The sequence below is a fragment of the Lissotriton vulgaris genome, chromosome 3_2, assembly GCF_964263255.1.
Source record: "Lissotriton vulgaris chromosome 3_2, aLisVul1.2, whole genome shotgun sequence".
Lineage (NCBI taxonomy): Eukaryota > Metazoa > Chordata > Amphibia > Caudata > Salamandridae > Lissotriton > Lissotriton vulgaris.
This window is the reverse complement of record NC_141690.1, coordinates 82,327,772-82,348,902: the sequence shown is the minus strand read 5'-3', so window position 1 is coordinate 82,348,902 and position 21,131 is coordinate 82,327,772.

The following is a 21,131-nucleotide window of genomic DNA, read 5'->3' as shown; positions in this document are numbered from 1 at the left end:
TTGTATGGCCTCTTTCAGACACTAATGTAGGTTTTGTGCAGCAGCTCTTCCGCCGAGACATGAAATACGGCACTCTCCAGGCAAAATCTATATTCTCAAAACGTCCTTTAGAATCTGGAAGTGCCGCGCGCAGAAGGGCGTTGTTTGGTTACATATGGGAGCTGACGCTGTTGAAAAACAACATCTCCCTTTCCAGGTTACCTTCCACTGTTTCCATTTCACGTCCAGGCGCCCTGGTAACAAGTGTTATTGGACGCAAGTGCCGGGTCTGCCCGTAACTGCTGAGGCTGCGCTCTGTGTTTTCCATAGATGCTCGCTTATCTCCCTGCTGCTGCCTGCGGGCGTGTTTTTGGTTTTGAATAGACATTTTTCTAATCGTACTACTGGCCTCCTCTGCGAATTTTCGGTTTGAAGCCCAGACGGGCCAATGTTGTTGTCACTTAAGAAGCCCCTACTTACTGAAAACAAACATTGTTCTGACCTCGGGCACGTGCAGCCTCCCTGTCAAGGGACGGCGGTTTCTGCTGGTTCTAGGGCCCCTGTTTCATGTGCTTCTTGGGTACACAAAACACAGCGAATTGCGTTTACCAAACAGGGAGAGCAATAATTCAAGCAACCTCTCACAATTGCCAAAACATACTTTATTTTGCGATGGGGTTGGAGCTATTGTAGTGGGGGGTTGTTAAATGCACAAGGTAAACATTAACGCAATGCTGCCAAGTCAAATGTGACATCCTCAACCAGGCACAGGATTTCGGCAATGAATAGAAATTTGCTTTGATGTTCAGACACTACAATACCCAGAATGCAATATCCTGTCCTCTGAAAAACAATTGGATGCCGGGACGGACGCCACTCTAGTGCTGTGAGGCCAGGGGCAAACTAGCCTACGGAGCAATCAGGATGTGGCAGAAGGGCTGATCTCATAAATCTGAGGGCCGTTTTTTTCCGGGCTTTTTCATCGTCTGCTAGGCCGGTTTTTATTCTCGGTTTCCCTGATATCACCACAAACATTGCCCACAGCAAGCACACATGAATGCAGTCTCGCGCTCCTTGCAAAGCACCAATACATCGTGTCTTTACTAGTTAAAAACTTAAAAACATTCTGGGCCACTTTTTAGTGACCTGATTCGCTAAGGGACTACTTTTATTATAGCGCCCGGGCCCATTTTCTGTCCCAGCCCGACCCTGCGAGTGAGGCTAAATATAGTGCACCACTCTCCCAGCCAGCACCCTCCCCACGTCCTGGTCCCTACAATGCTGTCTGTCTTTCTGTCTCACAAGTAAATCTATCCCAGCAAGGACAGAACACCAGCCTTTCAGGTGGCTGAGGAAACGCATGCGGTGGTGTCTGAATTTAGAAGAGCGCATACAGTATGTCCGTGCCGGAGCGCACAGCATACCTTGGCACCCGCGCGGAAGGACAGACAGCTCCCGGAGGGACCCGGGATTAGCATAGCAGAGGTGTTGCAGGTCACGGCTTTTGCATCGGTGGGATTGTGAGAGGAAGCGCGCGCAGGCCTCAGCTGCACCGAAGGCTGCACCCAAGGCAAAGCGCCCGCATGAGTAGCAGTTGGGCATTTGCTGACAAACGAACAGAATAAGGAACATGTCTGCTGACAGGCACTCTACTGCTGTTCAGTTCATTTTACTCAACACTTCCTATCACGGCGACTAGACGAATACACCTGTTTTCATATTTTAAGGTCAACCAAAGAAAACAGACGTGCCTGGGTCTCTTCTGAGGTAAAGCCACCCAAAGTCTCAGGGTAGCTACTTCAGGTGAGTTTATTGTGACCCGGTAATCTACTATGTAGCGAAACTCCAGTTTTTCCGTTGAAAATGGACTACAAGTATGCTTGTATTATCCACCTGCAGAGAGAAGGTGTAACTTGCTCCTAGAAGCCTTAAGTGTGGCTCCGTTGCTAAACAGGAGGACTTTGTCTAGGCCCTGAGTTATCAAAAATCCATGTACCTGCTCAGAGATCACGATTTGAAAGGGGACGCACTACCTAACGCCAGAAGCACTGCCAGCAGCACAGGCAGGGGCGGCCATAGGCATGTGCAAGCTGTGCACCTGAACAGGGCCACCAAACCCCAGGGGCCACCACGCCAATATATATCCTTAATATAATAATCCTCTGAGGATGGATACATATTTGCGTTGCGGCCCCTAGCAGGGATTTGGTGGCCTCCGGCTCTGTTCCACTTCCAAACACCTTTTTTTTTTCAGTTCAAATAGAAGTTTATTAAGATGAGCAAGTAATGGCATTACAAAAACAAAGTGAAATCAGCAGGAATAGTATGAATAATAATTGAGAACATCATAAAAAGTGTCATAAGATAAAATAGGGGAAGGGGAAAAGAAAAAAAAAAAGAAAGGGAAGATAGGAAAAAGAAAAAAGGAAAGGAAATAGCAATGAGGCTAAAAATCAAAAATTACAGTCATTGAAGCTACATAACATGAGAAACAGTGCACAAATATGCGGATAAATGAACATTAATGAAAAAGAAGGAACAAAAGGTTATTCATGGGGGTTTCGAGACCTCTTGCTGAATTGGGGATAAATGAAAAGACCGTTTGGCACAAGCATCCAGGTAAAGGGTGATGGGAAGCCATAACACGAGTCTTTTCGGGGCTAGGGTAGTGGGGTAAACAAATGCAGTATCCAGTCTATGATTATAACATACATTGAACCACCAAGCTTTAAAGGTAATGCCCTTGGAGTCTTTCCAGTTAACAGTAATTTGCTGAAACGCAACAGCCAATAACAAATCAATAATATGAACATTTGCATCAACATCAATCCAGGAAGAGGAAAGTGAGCCAAGGAAAATGTCAGTGATAGAAAAGGGGATGGAGGTTTGGAAGATAGAATTGATTTGATTCCAGACTTTAGTCCAGAAAGCGTGCGTGAGAGGACACATGAAAAGCATATGAAAAAGTGTGGCGTTAGGGGTGGAGCAAGACCAGCAAAGATCCGGAGTGAGGGGAAAGCGTTGGTGGAGGAGAGATGGCATGTAAAGAAGTCGATTATAAAGGAAAAAAAGTGTTTGTGTGAGAGAGGCTGCTCTGGAGGATTTGCGAAGCTTAGTCCATATTTTATCCCACAAGGATGTGGGCCAAGAGACAGCAAGATCGGATTCCCATTGGTCTTCAACTTTGGATTTAGGCCTAGGTGATGGAGGGTTATGAAAGGAATGGTATATGGAGGACGCTGATGGGTTGGAGCGTAGTTGGGTGTGAAGAGAAGAAATGGGAGTAATAGAAGTCACAGTCGAATTAGAGTGAGAAAGAGAGTCACATGCAGACATAACTGCGTTTTTGAGTAGGGTGTATTTGTGGACAAAGGAGGCAGGGAGGGAAAAGAGACGACTAAGAATTGGAAAAGGTGTGAAGACAGATCCAGTGAAAAGTTGGGAGACCCAGATTAAACCGCGCTGCCTCCAAGTTTTCCAATAAAAGGGTTTCAATTTGATAAGAATGCTGTTATTATACCAAATCGTGGTGGCGAGAAGTTCTGGAATAGAAGAGGGGGGAGCCGGAGTAATGGCTAAAAGTAATTTCGCAGTATATTTGTGAATTGGAGTGGATAGGAATTGGGGCTTGCGAGAAAAGGATAGATACTCAGCAAAGGAGAAGGGAGAAAGAGAAAGGCGTTCGAGTTCAGCCCAAAGAGGAAGAGGATCAACAGGATCTTGAAGCCAAACGGCAGCCTGTTTCAGGAGAAAAGCTTTATGATAAGCAGGAAAATTTGGGAAGTTGACCCCACCCTCCGATTTGGGGAGGCGGAGGCGTGATAAGGACATACGCAGCTTCTTTCCAGACCATAAAAAGGAGGAGAGTGTGGAATTGATTTTAGTGAAAAATTTGGCAGGGATGGAAATCGGTAAATTAGCGATGGTGTAAAGGACGATTGGGGAAAGCATCATCTTGATGGTGTTGAGGCGGCCCCACCAAGAAAGGTAGAGGGGATGCCATCTAGAAGTAAGGTCAGACTGCTTTTGAGTACATTTAGTGAAGCATAACGAGATGGTATCTGAAACAGAAGGAGTAATGTGTAAGCCGAGATATTTGATATGAGATGGACTCCAAGTGAAAGTAGATGCAGTAAAATCGGGTTTAAAGGTGAATTTGGTGAGAGGTAAGATCTCACATTTATCGCTATTTAACTTATATCCAGAAAGATGGGAGTAGGTATGAACTTCAGCAAGGAAGGCTGGGATAGAGACAGACGGATTCGAAATGAAAAGTAAAATGTCATCTGCGTAGGCAGCTAACTTAACTTGCGAGTGAGCGAGAGGGAGGCCATGAATGCTCGGGTTTTGACGTATCCTAGATAAGAAAGGTTCCAGGGCAAGATTAAAAAGAAAAGGGGAAAGAGGGCAGCCTTGTCGAACGCCTCTACCAAGGTGAAAAAAGGAAGAAATGAGACCATTGGCACAAACCGCTGCTCTAGGATTTGCATAAAGGAGGGATATGAGGGAAATGAAATTAGGGCCAAACCCAAACCATTTTAACACGGAGAAAAGAAATGACCATTCTACCCTGTCGAATGCCTTCTCGGCGTCCAAAGCAATTGCGGCCAGGGAACCGTTGAAGCGTGAGGACTTAGATAAAACATTAAAGAGGAGCCTGGTATTGTCAGAAATGAAGCGGCCTTTAACAAATCCTGATTGTTCAGGGCCAAGGAGATCTGGGAGAAAAGGATCAAGTCTAATGGCTAAGGACTTAGCATATATTTTATAGTCAATGTTGACAAGGGAGATCGGTCTGTAGTTCTTGCAATGTTGGGGATCTTTGCCCTCCTTTGGTATAATGCAGATGTAAGCATCTGAAAAAGTGCCTAAGGAGGCATCGTTGGTCTTGAAGGAATCAAGAAGGCGGAATAATTTGGGTAGTAAAAGGTTGGCAAAGTGTTGGTAAAATTCGACGGTAAAGCCATCTGGACCGGGAGCCTTATCTTTTTTAAGTGAATGAAGTGCAGTGCGGAGTTCGCGAATAGTAAGGGGAGTCTCAAGGGAGGTCAGGTCAACAGGAAAGTTGGGAGGAGGATGAATGCTGCATAAGAAAGCAGAAATAGAGTGATCAGAGGGCTGAGTGCCAGAAGAGTAAAGTGCAGAGTAAAAGTGAGAAAATACCTCCAGGATGTCAGCATCTTTATGTTGCGATATTGAATTAACATCAAAAACAGACTCAACATTCAATTTGTTTTGTTTGACTTTTAAATAATTAGCAAGAACTTTCCCCGCCTTATTTTTCCCACCATAAAATTTCGAACTGGATTTCAGGAGATACAGTGAAGCGTCATCAGTGGACTGTTTGTTATAGTTCATTTTCGCAGTGATAAGAGCTGTTAAAGTTTCCTGAGTATGAGAGGTATAATAGGAATGCTCAAGGATTTTAATCTGAGACAAAAGATCATTAGTACGTTGACGAGCTAATTTGCGTTTTGCCGCAAAATGTCTAAGAATAAAATCTCTGGCTGCTGCTTTGTAAGCGTCCCAGACAGTGTGAGTGGGTAAGGAGGGTGTATCATTAATAATAAAAAATTCATTAGTGAATTCAATAAAGGAGGCGGTAAATTTGGGATCAGTAAGGAGGGAATTGTTGAAACGCCACCTTTTAGGGCCAATGGATTTAGGTAAAAGATCAATATTGATTAGGACTGGGGCGTGATCAGAGAATACAATGGGACCAATCTCCGCTTGGGTGAGGGATTGGGAAATATGGTGGGAGAGAAAGATGTAGTCAATGCGGGACTGGGAATGATGGACCGGGGAATAAAACGTGAATTCTTTGTCGGTTGGGTGACAGAGTCGCCACGCATCAATCAATTTGTATTGGGAGATGGCATGAGTAAAAAGCTTATGGGATTTATTAGGAACAAACAGAGATTTGGAGCGTCTATCCAAAAAGGGGTCCAATGGTAAATTACAGTCACCTGCTAAAATGAAATTATCATCAATACAATCAGTGATACGAGAGGCAAATGCATTCCAAAAAATGGGACTTCCACCTGCAGGGGCATAGACGTTAAGCAAAGAAAAAGGGACACCTTTAGAAGAAAGTTTGACAAATAACCATCTGCCCTCAGGGTCAAAGTCAGAGTGCAGCACTGAATGAGTAAAAGATTTCCGAATTAACAAAACAACACCATTTCTTTTGCCATCACCAGGGGCGGAGAAAACCTTACCCACCCAACCTCTTTGGAGTTTAGCAGCCTCACTATCAGATAAATGGGTTTCCTGTAAAAAGGCAATGTCAACATTGAATTTAGCTAAGTGAGAAAGTATCTTTTGCCTCTTTATGGGCGAATGTAAACCTTTAACGTTCCAAGAAACAATGCGGATTGACATCAAGAATAAAGGAAAGGGGAGAATGTAGAACAAAAGTGGAAGTAAGCCTCATAGAAGTGGATAGGGGAAAAACAAGAAAAGGAATAAAAGCAGGAAAGTGCAAGGAAGAAAATAGGTAGAGAGATACTAATAGGGGATAGTATGAAATAGAAAAAGTCAATGAAGAGAGAAAAAAATCGCATTGGGAAAGTAACAAGAAAATGTGCAAGAGAGAAAACAGTAAAGAGAGAAGTTGATATAAGAGAAGTTAAAGATAATGTATAGAAAAGACCTAAAAAGGAGTACGAAAAAAATAGAAATGGTGTGTGAAGTGAAGTGAGAAAAGAGGATAGAAAAAGAAGGGAAGTGATAAAAGACAGTCGACTAATAAAAGAGGAGACTGGTAGTAAAAAAAAAAAGCAGATCAAGATCGACCTAAAGAAGATTGAGCTCATAAGAACCAGTAATAACAAGGAAACAATCAAGACAAAAACTAACGGAAAAGTAGGGACCATGTCAACCATGGAAAAGGAATACATGGGGTAGTACTTACAAAAAATGGTGAGGGGTGGGTGTGTTCAAAGGGCAGGAAACAGAAGGGGAGAAGTGGAGACAAGAGGAGGGAGGAAAGGCCAACCAACGGAGGACAAGCAGACGGGGCCACGGGACGTCCCACCGGAGAGATATGACGGAACACAGGGAAATGATCTGTGAGAAAAAAGAAAAACAATGATATTAGAACATGCAAACGACTAAGTAACAGGAGAAACGTAAGATTAAACAATTAGAGAACAAGAATAAGCCAGCGTGGGCTGATACCGGGCAGGTTATACATTAACTGAGGAACCTGTGGAAAAAAGAACATAACGTCACATGAGCAACAGAGTATTATAAATATCAGGAAAATCAGGAAATACTAGCAACAGAGTCACGGTGGAAATGAAGAAGAAGGGCCAGAGAATTCCATGTCAGCTGGCCCACAGGAATTCAGGAAACTGCGGAGCCTAAGAGGATCTTCAAAAGTCATGGTCTTGTTGTTATAAGTGACTTTGAATAAACAAGGGTGAAAAAGTCCATATTTGGCTCCAATGGAACGCAATTCTGCTCTCATGTCAAGAAATACTTTGCGGCGAGAGGCAGTAGCTTTGGCGTAATCCTGGGCAATAAACAAAGTGGAATCCGATCATTTCAGATGAGGTATTGCTTTAGCCGCGAAAAGAACCTTCCGCAGATCTGTATATTCAAGAAAGTACATTATGACGCCTCTTGGCTTTGTTTCATGAGAAGGATTGGAAGGAGGTCTACCAAGCCTATGTGCGCGCTATATGTTAAGAGAGGTGCCTTCAGGAAGATGTAGGAGCTTGGGTAAGAAGGACTTGAAAAAGGCAATGGCATCATTCCCCTCGCAACCTTCCTTCAGGCTGTAAAGACGTAGGTTATTGCGCCTATTCCTATTTTCAAGGTCCTCCACCTGCTTCTGGAGGGTTGAAAGTCGCATATCCATATGGACCGTCTTGGTAGCGGCTTCTTGGAGGGATGACACAGTCTGTTCCACCTTAGAGACCCTGGTGTCCATTAATGACCAGTTGTCAGTTAGAATTTGCAGCTTTGAATTTGTCTCCTCCATAAATGGGCGCAGTGCTCGTATCTCCTCAAGGAGAAGTTCCATGGAAATGGCTGACGGTGACTTTGGGGGAGACGGAGGATTGTGGTTTTCGCTCCTGTCTGAGGGAGAGCGTCCATGTTAAGAGATGATTCACAACTGGAGGAGCCTGCAGAGGCTTCTAATTGAGCCAACGTAGTAAATAGCTTTGAATTTTTAACAAAGTTGCGTTTAGAGGTTTTGCCAGGGCCCTCCGCCATGGAAGTGACAATGAAGGGGAATCCCCAGTAATGTATAAAGGAGACAAACACCACAGGAATGAGGAAAAACCAGCAGAGTCAGCTATAGGAGGAGGTCAGGTGAAGTCCAAGGCAAGCCAGCTAAAAATGAGAGACAAACGGTCGCAGGCTGAGCAATACCAAGTGGATATCAGAAGTGGTAAATCAGCTGAGTTAGTAGAAAGCTCAAAATGGCCGCCAAAGCTGAGGAGAGAGCTATAATGCGAATAAAAAGGAAAAGAGCAGTTCCAAAAGAAAAATAAAGTCACCTTTAAAGATGGGTACGAAGCGCCGTCATTCCCTGCAGTTTTATGCTGTTTTCGTGAAGTGCGCCCGCTGCTGCAGGCGATGTGCGTGACAGGCGCATTCCTTAGACGAGCGTCGGCTTAAGCACTAAAATGGCGGTCGCGGCGGCAGCAGAGCCGCGACCGGAGCAAAAGTGAAGCTGCCGGGCAGGGACGAGGAGCTTGGTATCAGCGTGGGGTCCTTTAAATGCTCGAAGCTTTCCGAAGTCATTTTCTGCGAAGCATGGTGGTAAGGAAAGGCTGGAGCCGCCAGAAATCCCCGGTGAAGACGGAGCCTCACCCCGATGCGTCCATCCGTCTCGGGCGCTTAGCCACGCCCCCCACTTCCAAACACCTTGACCTCCCCCCTCTTCACTCGCCTCCGCGCTCCGCCCTGCCCGAACCCCCTCTTCCGGGGCCCCCTACCTATCCTTCCTGCCCAGGGCCGCCATGACCCTAGAGCCGCCCCTGGCACAGGGGTGAGGGCCACGCACAGCGGGTCCGCAGGACTCTAATTCTTAGGCTCCCCCGCACCGCATTGCCACACCTGCAGCACCCAGAGGCGCATTAAAGCATCGGTAAGCTCCCGTAGTGCGGGACGCATGCGGGCCAATGGCGGGCCCGTCTGCGCCGTCCAAGACCGGTCAAGGGTCAGCTGGGCCACCCGTCTAACATCTGACATTTGGTATCTGTAATTCGGTGGATAGTGCACAAGTTTAAGAACTGTGCCCGACTTTCCCCGACACTCAAGGACTGTTGTGTTTTATCTGTTTTCACCTGCTAGTTTTTACTTGATCTGAGCTTGGACGTACATATATATTGCCAGTATGAGTAAGCGCAAAGGTGTAGCAGGGACTCTGGATGCTTTTATTGTGAGAGCCGAATCTTTGCTAAGTCACGAAATAGCAATGACTGAAAGACGACTTTCCTTAGACCCCAGTACACTATATCGTCAATTATCACCAGGCATTTCTAAATTGGCTGACAGCCCCCGTCTATCGGTCCTTTCCTCACCCTAAATACAGGACCAAGCATTATCTCTTCAAACAATACCAATGGCACGGACGGCACACTCCAATGACCCTAGTACAACTACGAGAGTCACCCGAGCAGGGTCAAAAACCACGTGCAGAAAGTAAGGCAAAAGAATCGTTAATTAAAAAGAAACAGGGTGTAATCACTCAAAAACCTACCAAGACGAAAGGCCTGAAGAAACTCTACCCCACTGCAGGTGGCGGGCATCAGGCCGGTATTGCTTGTTGCAGCCAGGCACCAGTCTCTCCCCTCCCCTCTGCCCCCCCTGGCACCATTACCAGCACCATTACCAGCTGCACTTTGCAGCACTCTGAATATGGCCTGAGAAAGAGACAGAGAGAGGAAGCTTAAAAGGGGCAGCTTTGCCACTAACATCACCATCATGATCGAAGTACCTGCCTCCCTCATGGGCTCACCTCCTCACTGGCTCTCACACGCAAATTGCAGAGGATAAGCTGAAAGCAGAATGCAGACGCGGTAAGCAGAGAGAGGCTACATGGCCCAGCACAGGCATTTAGAGAGCATTTTGGCCTTGCTGCCTCAGCTTGTAGCAAGCCCCATCAAGCAGCCGGGCACTCTTCCTCTTGTCCTGGGCTGCAAGGCACCCAGTGGTACACTGAGTCCGGGAACCTTAGGTGGCTCCCGCGGAGGATAAGCCCCAGGCAACCCACAGAGGTGGCCCGGCCTGGGGATCACTGAGATAATATCGAATTCACAATTATAGAATTACCAAAATATAGAAGACAAAATATAGAATGCAAAAATATCGACTTCCTATCTAAAAACAGGTAAGTACAAAAATATTGAATCAAAAATATAGTTTTAAAAAATATAGTTAGTCAAAATATATATATTTTTTAAATGTCTTAAAAGTAATTTAAAATTAATGAAATAATAAATATTACATTTACTATTACCACTCCAGTGAGTGCAACAGTAGGGAAAGCGTTGGATAGCGTAGGGGTAAAAATTACTATTCCCACTCCAGAGAGTGCAACAATAGGGAAAGCGTTGGATACCATAGGGGTAAAAATGACTATTCCCACTCCAGAGAGTGCAACAGTAGGGAAAGCGTTGGATAGCGTAGGGGTAAAAATTACTATTCCCACTCCAGAGAGTGCAACAGTAGGGAAAGCGTTGGATAGCATAGGGGTAAAAATTACTATTCGATATTAAATTACTTACCTTCAATTCGATATTTTTGTTGTCTATATTCTGTCCATCCGATATTTTGTCCATTCTATATTTTGACTTCGATATTTTGGTAATTCTATATTTTGAATTCGATATTTTGCCTTGTTACCCCGGCTGGGTCTAGGTGCAGCCTGCAGGTCAACCTGGTGTGTCCCACTCAGTCCGAGCCCCAGAGGTAGGGTGGGGTGAAGCAGAGTATGAGCTGGGCCCCTCATCAGAAAGTGCCAGTAAGAGGTTCCACACTCTGGCTTGAGGGGAAGGTACGAGCCAAATAGGAGGAAGGAGAGCTCCAATTGAACTATCCCATAACGCCATATGTTCATGACACTCAAAAAGAAGCAGAGAAGCTACAAGGGGACAGTCGCGGAGGAGGATGAGTTCGCTGGGCTAGCACATAAAATGGGTAACAAGGAGCACAGCTCTCCTACAAAATCAGGAGCAGCACATAGTAAATGCTCCTCACCAAGGGCTTATAACTCATTTCGTTGAAGCTCCAAGCAGCTCAAAATTACTTTGGACAGCTCCACGGAAGGAGAGGAAGAGATGGCACATAAACAGCGAGTATCCCTAGGGGACAGCAAGGACCAGTGCTGGGGCCACCTAAGTGTGGGAGCCCAAGAGATTGTCTTCCCACAAAACATAGGGAACTCGGAGAAATCCCCTAAGTTAACAGTCAAGGGAAACGTCCCTCAACTGATTGAAGCTGAAATACACTAGTAGAGAGAAAAGGGTATGGAGGTCAAAGTGGCCAATCACCTAACAATAGCTACCCCAAGAACAGTTTCAACTTTGACACCTGGGAAAAGCTGGCAGGTCCCTTCATCAGGAATAGACAACCTTACCACCTTCTTCAAACAAAAATTAGAACTGACAATTGAAAGAACTTTGGACCTGTTAGACCTGGCACCTTGGCGTGAGTCTCCCTTCCACTTTTTGCTGATGTGCCTCCGATGTTTTGCTGGTTTTCCGAAACTCAGGGCACTGCGCCACGGCTGACCCGTGCCGCAGTGCAAGTGCTCCCTACTGTAAATTGTACATGCGATTGGTATCCATGATTGGTTCATTGGATTTACTGTTAGTCCCTAGTAAAGTGCACTAGGAGTGCCGGGGCTTGTAGATGCCAATACTGCTGGTGGGCCTGCAGCGCTGGTTGCGCCACCCACCGAAGCAGCCGTAAAGATGTGTCTGGGAACTGCGACCGCAGAACCCGCGTGCGGTCTCGTACTGTCACGCTAGCTGGGCAAGTGCACCCACTTGCCAGCCCCTGAACCTTCCCTTGACTACATATTAGTCACCCCTATGGTAGGCCTGCGGGCAGGGTGCGTTGTAGGTGTAAGGTAGGACAAGCCTGATGTGTGTGGCATGTCCTAGTAGTGACTTACAACCAAAACCGTATTTCACTATTGAAGGCTACCTGCTCCATTAGGCCAGACTGAGCTGCTGGAATTATTACACCCTATAATCCCAGCAGGCTCAAGGAGCATGGTAGCGCGTCATGTTTAGTATGCCTGAACTCAGGATGATAAAATATTTCTTGTAGTCAAGTTTATTTTAGGATCCTGGGTTTGCAAATGCTACTTTTAGAAAGTTAGCGTTTGCTTGCCTAACCATTTCAGCCCGCCTCTGCTGGTATGTGTATCTGACTGTCTGGGATGTGTGAGTGACAGGGCTGGGAGGATGACAGGTGGTGAATGCGCAGATTATACCTTAGTGGGAGGTAGGAGTGCCTCTTGACTTGAACTGTAGCTGGGCTCTGCCACCACAATGCTGGCTCCACCCTCCTGGGGAGCGACTGATGACTCAGCCGACACCTGGCCCAGGAAGGGCGAAGCCCCATCAACAAGGTACTCTGGCCGCCCCTGTCCGCACAATGCTGGCTCCACCTCCTGTGGGGCGTCTGATGCGCCTGCCCCTCACACTGAAAGCAGAAGCCGGAGTACACCCACGGGGTACTCAAGGACTGAAAGTGGCTATGCAAAGGCCCCCCTGGCCTGAGAGAACAAAAGAAATGCCCTATAAAAGGAGGAGCCCTGCTCCTTGAGAATTAGATCCGGTTTGGGCTACAGAAGGAACTCTGCCCGACGAGAAGGACCGTGAAGGACAAGGAAGGGTGCTGTCTCTTGCCTGTGTCCGGTGCCTTGCTGCCGAAGGAGAGGAGAAAGGAAAGACTACGAGAAGACTTTTGCTTTAACTTGTGCCAAACTCTGTTGAGAGATCTCCAAGGGCTTGCTGTGAACTTGCCCCCTGACCAGCGCCCCAGGACCAGTGGGCGCTACATCCTGAAGGAGGTGACTGTGTGTGCTGTCGAGCGCTGCAGTACCAACGGAGGAGTCTCCTCCAAGGCAACGACATCCCCCTGACCACCGTGACCGGGGCCCAAAGCAACAGCGGAAGCAAAGCGAGGTCCAGCCGCCGCTGGCCCGAACACCGTGACCGCAACTGCACCGGGAGCCCGAGAGCAAAGCGAAGGAGGGCCCGTCCGAGCTCTCGAGTTGACTGCGTCACGAGCAGCCAACCCACCTGCAAAGACGGACCGTTGCCCTGCGAGAATCCAATGAGTCGGTACCTTGCCCGACAGCTCAGCTGTGAGCGCACAGCTGCACCGGCCCTTGGCTGGGTACGTCCTGCACTTGGGGACCGTACTGCCACTGGCCGCCACCACAACAGCCGCCGCCTCCAGGGTCGGAGCGGACGACGAGGAAAGGACCCTGCCGCCACAGAACACCGCTGCCCCGGATGACCCGTGACCTGCTCGGCTGAGAGCCGCAACGAACAGCGACCCCGGGAAGGCAACGCGACGTGGGACAGCTCCCCTGGAAGCCGCCCGCTCTACAAGAACTTTATCGAACTGGCCAGAAGGCCCTAAAGAACTCGTATTGCTAGAAAGAACTGTGGCAACTTGAACTAAGTAACTTGAAACCGTTATTTGAAAGCCTGATAACTGTATTCCTAAGCCTGCTTGAAATTTATATAACGGTATATATTTTTACAGAATACAGTTTGGTCTCCTTGTGTGGTGGGTTGGTTGTGGGGGTGTAAGATTGCAAGTGTTTAACCCTATGTGCCCCAAAGATTAGCCTACGACTGCTTAAGCCACACTACCTAGAGGGTAAGCAGAGGTTGTCTGGAAGGTAACCCTCAGCCCTGATGAGGAAGAGAGAGTCCCTGCTTGTCGCTAGTGTTTCACTGCGCCAACTAGAGCCTCCCCCTTCCTACATTGGACGCAGCGGTGAGGATTTTCGAATTTACACTTGCAGTATCTATACCTTAACTTCCGACCATTGCACAGTGATTTCAGTCCAGTTACTTAGCCACAGACTTTGCTTTTGAATCTTGCCGAAGATTCCGAGTGTGAAAGCCATGCCGGGCACGAAGAGCCTGGATGGAGCGGAGTCCACGACCTCCGAGGTGTTGGAGGTGGAGTGGGACGCCGCAAAGCTGGATACATACACCAAGGATGAACTGAAGTTCTTTTGCAAGAAACTCAAGGTTCCGCACGCTGGTTGCAAAAACAAGCCACAGCTCTACAAGGCCATGAAAGCCTGGATAGAGTCCAGAAAGACCCCGGAGGATCAAGACGCCCTCGCGGAGCAAGATGCGACTGAGGAGCAGAATGCACTTGGGGATCTGATTGACCTCGAAAGGCAGGACAGCGTGCACAGCTTTGGTAAAGGCCTGTCGCCAGAGGAGCTGGCGGACAGGAAGGAAACAAGGAATCACGAGAGAAAGCTGGCAGAATTGAAAATCCAACTGGAGCTTGAAACCAAAAGAATGGCGCTGGAAGAGCGAAAGCACCAGATGGATTATGAAGTGAAGATGAGGGAGATAAGTCTCAAGGAGAGAGACTTGGATCGTCCTCCCTCTGGTGGCAGCACATCGCCAGTGCAGGTAGAGTCAAGAGTGCACATCCCGAAGGACGTAGTTAATGAGTTCTTTAAGGGGGATGACATAGGACTGTGGTTTAGGGCATACGAGGTAGCCATGTCCTCCCACCAGGTCCCTGACAAGGATTGGGGAGCGGGGTTGTGGGGAAGGTTCCTTAGCGAAGGGCGAGATACCTTGCTAGATTTGCCCGTTGAGAATCAGAGGTCCTATTCCCACATGAAAGAAGCTTTGATGAGCAGGTACGGGCTTACCCCTGAAATGTATAGACAGAAGTTTAGGGGATGTACTAAGCGGCCTGGGAATACGTATGTGGAGTATGTGACTTACTTTTGCAGAGCACTGGATGGTTGGGTGAAGGGTAGCAAAGTGAATGATTTTCAAGGTCTCTTTGATTTGATTGCATGGGAGCACTTGTCTGATCATTGTTTTCCTGAGTTACGCCAACACCTGATCGATAGCAAGCTGTCCAACCCGAGGAAGCTTGCTGAGGAGGCGGACCGCTGGCTCAGCACCAGGGTCCACAAGGGTCCCGTGGGAGACTCCGCCAAGAGTGGGCAGGGTCCCCAGCAGAAGAGTGGGGGGGGACAAGGGGGGAAAACAGAAAGGGTTCCAAAAAGGCCCCCAAAGTAGTTCCCAGGGGAACCAGCAGCAAGGTTCTCAGCCTCCCCCACCCCCGAAGCAGAATGGGGCCCCGACAGGTAAACCTGTTCCAAAGGGGCCCTTCAATTGTTACAAATGTGGCAAGCCTGGGCACATATCCAGTGACCCCAAGTGTCGCCTATTTGGAAAACCCGCACCCACTGGTGCTCCGCCCCGTCAAGTGACTAGTGTTCACTTAGGAGAAGAAGTGATGGTCCCGGGGGTGGAGATCCCGTTCACATGACCCTAGTCTCGCTAGGAGACAGTGAGATGATCCCTACGAACTACCTGCCCTCTAACACTAAGAAATATGGGCAGGTGGTGATCATCAATGGCAAGGAAGCTGAGGCTCTTAGAGACACAGGAGCCAGTGTGACTGCAGTGAGGCAGCACCTGGTGTCTCAAGAGCAGGTTGTACCCCATGCCTACTGTAGGGTTATCAACGCTGATAATTCTGAGAGTCAGTGTCCGATGGCTCAAGTTCCCTTCGAGTGGGGGGGGGTCTCTGGTACTCTGCAGGTCTGTGTAAGAAAAACCATGCCTGTTGACTGTTTGCTAGGGAATGACTTGGAGCACTCCCCTTGGGAAAAGGTGGAGAAAACGACCCACCTGCGGATGGTGGGTCTGCCTGACTGGGCGTGCGTGACCACCTGGTCGATGGCAGCCAGTAAGGGTGATCAAGAGGTCCTGGGGCCTGAAGGAGAGGCCCAGGAACCGGCCTTAGGGAGAAGGCGCAAGGGGCGCGGGAAACCGGCCCCTGAAGTTCCCACGGTCCAGGGGGAAGCAGACCTTGAGGGGGATGCCCTGGAGCCTACAGGGGAACAGATCGCCGAACTGGGGGACCTGCCTGAGCTGACCCATTGGCAGCAAGAAGGAGGACCCTCCAGGGAGGAATTCTGCAAGGAGCAGAAAGAATGCCCTTCTCTCGTGGGTATGCGGCAGCAGGCTGCAGACCAGGCCAATGGTGTTCAGGCCAAAACACATTACGTGTACTGGGAGAACGACCTCCTGTATTCAGAGCCTAAGGCTGCTGAACCTGGGTCAGCCCGTGTGCTGGTGGTACCCCAGAAGTTCAGAGCCTTCCTACTGGGTCTGGCTCACGATGTGCCTTAAGCAGGACATTTGGGGATGGACAAGACCTATGACAGGCTTGTCACCCACTTTTACTGGCCCCAAATGCATAAGAGTTCAGACGCTCATTGCAGAACCTGTCCGACTTGCCAGGCAAGTGGGAAGACCGGAGGAAAGAACAAGGCTCCCCTCCAACCCTTCCCTGTGGTCGGTACGCCATTCCAGCGAGTGGGTATTGACATCGTTGGGCCTCTGGACCCCAAGACAGCCATGGGCAACAGGTTTATCCTGGTCTTGGTGGACCATGCCACCCGGTACCCTGAAGCCATCCCTCTGAGGACAGTGACGGCCCCCGTGGTGGGACGTGCACTGATGGGAATTTTCTCACGAGTAGGATTCCCTCTAGAGGTGGTGAGCGACAGGGGGACCAACTTCATATCCAAGTATATGAAGTCCCTTTGGCAAGAGTGTGGCGTAACGTATAAGTTCACCACGCCTTACCATCCCCAAGGTAACGGGTAGGTTGAAAGATTCAACCGAACCCTGAAAGGCATGATCATGGGCCTGGAAGGTCCAATGAGGCGTAAGTGGGACGTCCTCTTACCATGCCTGCTCTTTGCATATCGCGAGGTGCCACAGAAGTCCCTAGGGTTCAGCCCCTTTGAGCTACTGTACGGTCACCCCGTGAGAGGACCGCAGAGTTTGGTAAAGGAAGGCTGGGAGCAATCTCCCAGGAAACCTCCCCAGAATGTATATAGCTACATGCTGGCCTTCAGCAACCAGACCAGATGCTTCAGACAACTTGCCGAGGCAAATCTGAAAGCGAGCCAGGAGGAGATGAAGCGGTGGTACGACCAGAACGCCACTCTGGTCGAGCTTCAGCCTGGACAAGAGGTGTATGTCCTGGCTCCAGTGGAGCCCTGTGCCCTTCAGGATAAGTGGACGGGTCCATTTGAGGTTGTGGAGCGCAAGAGCCCCGTGACATACTTGGTGGACATGAAGACGCCCAGGAACCCTTTGCGGGTCCTACATGTCAACCGCCTCAAGCCCCACTTACGAAGGTCCGAAGTGGGCATGTTGTTGGCAACTGATGACGGAATGGAGGAGGAGTCGGAGCCTCTTCCTGACCTCTTAGTGGCCTGTGAGAAAGATGGGTCAGTGGATGGAGTTAACCTCTCACCCACCCTGACCCCCCGAACAACAGAAAGACTGCCGCCAGTTGCTGGGGCAATTTCCGGATCTGTTCTCCCTGGTTCCGAGTGTCACAGATTGGTGCGTCCATGATGTGGACACTGGAGACAGCTTACCTGTGAAGCATAAGGCTTACAGGGTAACTGACAGGGTCCGGGCCTGCATCAAGGAGGAGGTCTCCAAGATGCTTGCCCTGGGGGTGGTTGAGTCTTCCAGCAGTCCTTGGTCCAGCCCCGTGGTCTTGGTCCCAAAGGCTGCTGCGCCGGGAGCCACACCCGAACTACGGTTCTGTGTGGACTACAGAGGACTCAATTCAGTCACGAAGACTGACGCGCACCCCATCCCCAGAGCTGATGAGCTCATTGATCGGCTAGGGGCTGCTCGGTTCCTCAGTATGTTTGATTTAACGTCTGGGTACTGGCAGATCGCCTTGACCGATGGGGCAAAGGAGAGGTCGGCATTCTCTACACCAGATGGGCATTTCCAGTTCCGGGTTATGCCATTTGGAATGAAGAATGCCCCTGCCACCTTTCAGAGATTGGTCAACCAGGTGTTGGCTGGGCTGGACGAGTTCAGTGCCGCCTACCTGGATGACATCGCGGTGTTCAGTGGCACCTGGCCAGAACACCTGCGACACCTCTGGGAAGTGTTGATGGCCCTGCGCAGAGCAGGCCACACAATCAAGGCAAGCAAGTGCCAGATTGGGCAGGGTTCCGTGGTGTACTTGGGACACCAAGTTGGGAGTGGCAAGGTAGCACCCTTGCAGCCCAAAATTGAGACCATCCTGGCTTGGGAACCCCCCAAGACCCAGACTGCAGTGAGAGCCTTCCTGGGGCTCACTGGGTATTACAGGAGGTTTGTCAAGGGCTATGGCACGATTGTGACCCCCTTGACAGAGCTGACTTCGAAGAAGCAGCCCAGGAATGTGATTTGGACTGACACCTGTCAGAAGGCTTTTGACACCCTGAAGACTGCCATGTGCACGGCGCCCGTGCTCCTGGCTCCTGATTTCTCCAAGGAATTCATAGTGCAAACAGACGCTTCAGAGCATGGTGTAGGGGCTGTTCTTTCACAGATGGCTGAGGAGGGCTTTGACCAACCCGTAGCCTTCATAAGTAGGAGGTTACTTCCACGGGAAAGTAGGTGGAGTGCAATAGAGCGTGAAGCATTTGCTGTGGTCTGGGCGCTGAAGAAGCTAAGACCCTACTTGTTTGGGTCTCACTTCCGAGTTCAGACGGACCACAGGCCCCTCAGATGGTTGATGCAAATGAGAGGTGAGAACCCGAAACTGTTGAGGTGGTCCATTTCTCTACAGAGTATGGACTTTACGGTGGAACACCGCCCTGGCACCGATCACGCCAACGCTGACGGTCTGTCCAGATTTTTCCGCCTTAGTGATGTGGAACTCCCTGGGGAAGGGTAGTTCCCCCCACATTTCAGCTGGAGGGGACACATGTTAGACCTGGCACCTTGGCGTGAGTCTCCCTTCCACTTTTTGCTGATGTGCCTCCGATGTTTTGCTGGTTTTCCGATACTCAGGGCACTGCGCCACGGCTGACCCGTGCCGCAGTGCAAGTGCTCCCTACTGTAAATTGTACATGCGATTGGTATCCATGATTGGTTCATTGGATTTACTGTTAGTCCCTAGTAAAGTGCACTAGGAGTGCCGGGGCTTGTAGATACCATGTGTGCGTGGGGATGTGGCGGACCGGAATACCAAGCGCGGAGGCCGTATATAGTGGGCAATGTTTGGTTTATTTCCGTACGTTTGCTCAAAACAGGGTGATTAGCAAGAGTCAATGTTCCAGAAATGAAAGGCACAGCTCCTCGGGTGGAAGAAGGGTCCAGGTCCGGTAACGTTGTCAGCGGGCTCTCCGGGTCTTCTACTCTTGGGGATGTCCTCGGAGGTACCGGGAGGAAAACAAAGAAAAGAAAGGAGCCGTTAGTCCTGCCGGACTTCTCTCGTCGAATCCCTATTACCAGCACCGGGGACTGTGAGGGGTAAGAAGACGAACGTGAGGAGGGGACGGTAGGGTCAGGGTAGGGGTGGACACAAGCTGGGTATCGAGAAGCAGTAGGGGTGTAGGGTGGTGGGACGTGAGGATTAGAGGGTTTCTTTACAAAGTGGAGGAGTGCTTTACAATATTTATACAGTGCTCCGAGTGACGACGTGAGCCTAAAGGGTAGTTAAATTATACAGAAAGGAGTTATTTACACTGCACCTAATGTGCTATCGGAGGGGTTCCGTATCACTCACCCGCTCCGCCGCAACTCTCCAAGTTGAGTTGCGGCCGCTCCCCAGCAACCTCCGGTGGACTCCACCAATCTTCGGACCAGTCCTCTTCCTCTTCACTCGTCCTCTCCTTCACCGCTCCAGTCGGGGTCTCCTGCCACAAGCTCAATCCGACGCCGGACTGTTTCCTGGGTCCGGTATTTCTAGTGTCCGGATCACGTGAGGGGGAGGTACTTCCGGGGTCAGGAGGTAGTGCTTCCGTGTTTCCGCCGTTCCGGATTGGGTCCTGGAACAGAGGACAGAGGGTTGGACATTTGGTGGGTGGGGCTGCTACTGTGGACGCTCTGGCCGGGTTCCCTGTCGTACGGGAAGGACTGCAATACCGTGGTGTGTGACGGGTATGTGGGGCCGCCGTATCACATCCCCTTCCCCTAGCTGTCTTTCTAGTACGGGTTTGGGCCATGGGATAACGGGAGAGGAAATCAGCATTGCCCTGTTCAGTCCCTTTACGGTGCAATGTCCGAAATCTGTATGGTTGCAGAGCTAAGAACCAGCGGAGGACCCGGTCGTTATGTCCTTTATTACGGGCTATCCACTCCAGAGGGGCGTGGTCAGTATAGATGACAAACTCTCTCCCTTCTAGATAATACCTTAAACTTTCCACCGCCCATTTAATGGCCAATGCTTCCTTCTCTACAACAGCATAATTGGTTTCACGGGGATACAGTTTACGGCTCAAGTATAAAATGGGGTTCTCGTTCCCATTTTCGTCTTTCTGTGAAAGGACCGCCCCTAGACCCTGGTCTGAGGCGTCTGTCTGTAGGAGGAAGGTCCGTGAATAATCCGGACTGACCAATACCGGTTTGGAGGTTAATGCTGCTTTGAGTCGAGAGAAGGCTAAGAGTAGAACAGGGGTGGGATACTTTAGGAGGGTTTCTGTTTTCGTGGATTTCCTTAAGAGATCTGTGAGGGGAGCTGCAGTCTGGGAAAAATTGGGTATGAACCTGCGATAATACCCTAGTAGGCCTAGAAATGCCCGGAGGTCTTTTCGGGACTGGGGGAATGGAATGGATTGAATGGCCTCAACCTTCTTGGCCTGTGGACGTATCAATCCCTCTCCTGAGAGGTAACCCAAGTACTTCACCGAGGTAGCCGCTAGAGTGGTTTTAGCAGGATTAATGGTGAACCCAAAAGATCCCAGGGACCCAACGACTTTGCTGAGGTGATCGAGGTGTTCTGCCCAACTATTGCTATAGATAACAATATCGTCGAGGTAGGCCCCGGCATACCCTGAGTGTGGTCTTAACACTTGGTTCATCGCCCTTTGGAAGGTGGCGGGTGCCCCGTGTAACCCAAAAGGTAATACTGTGAATTGAAAT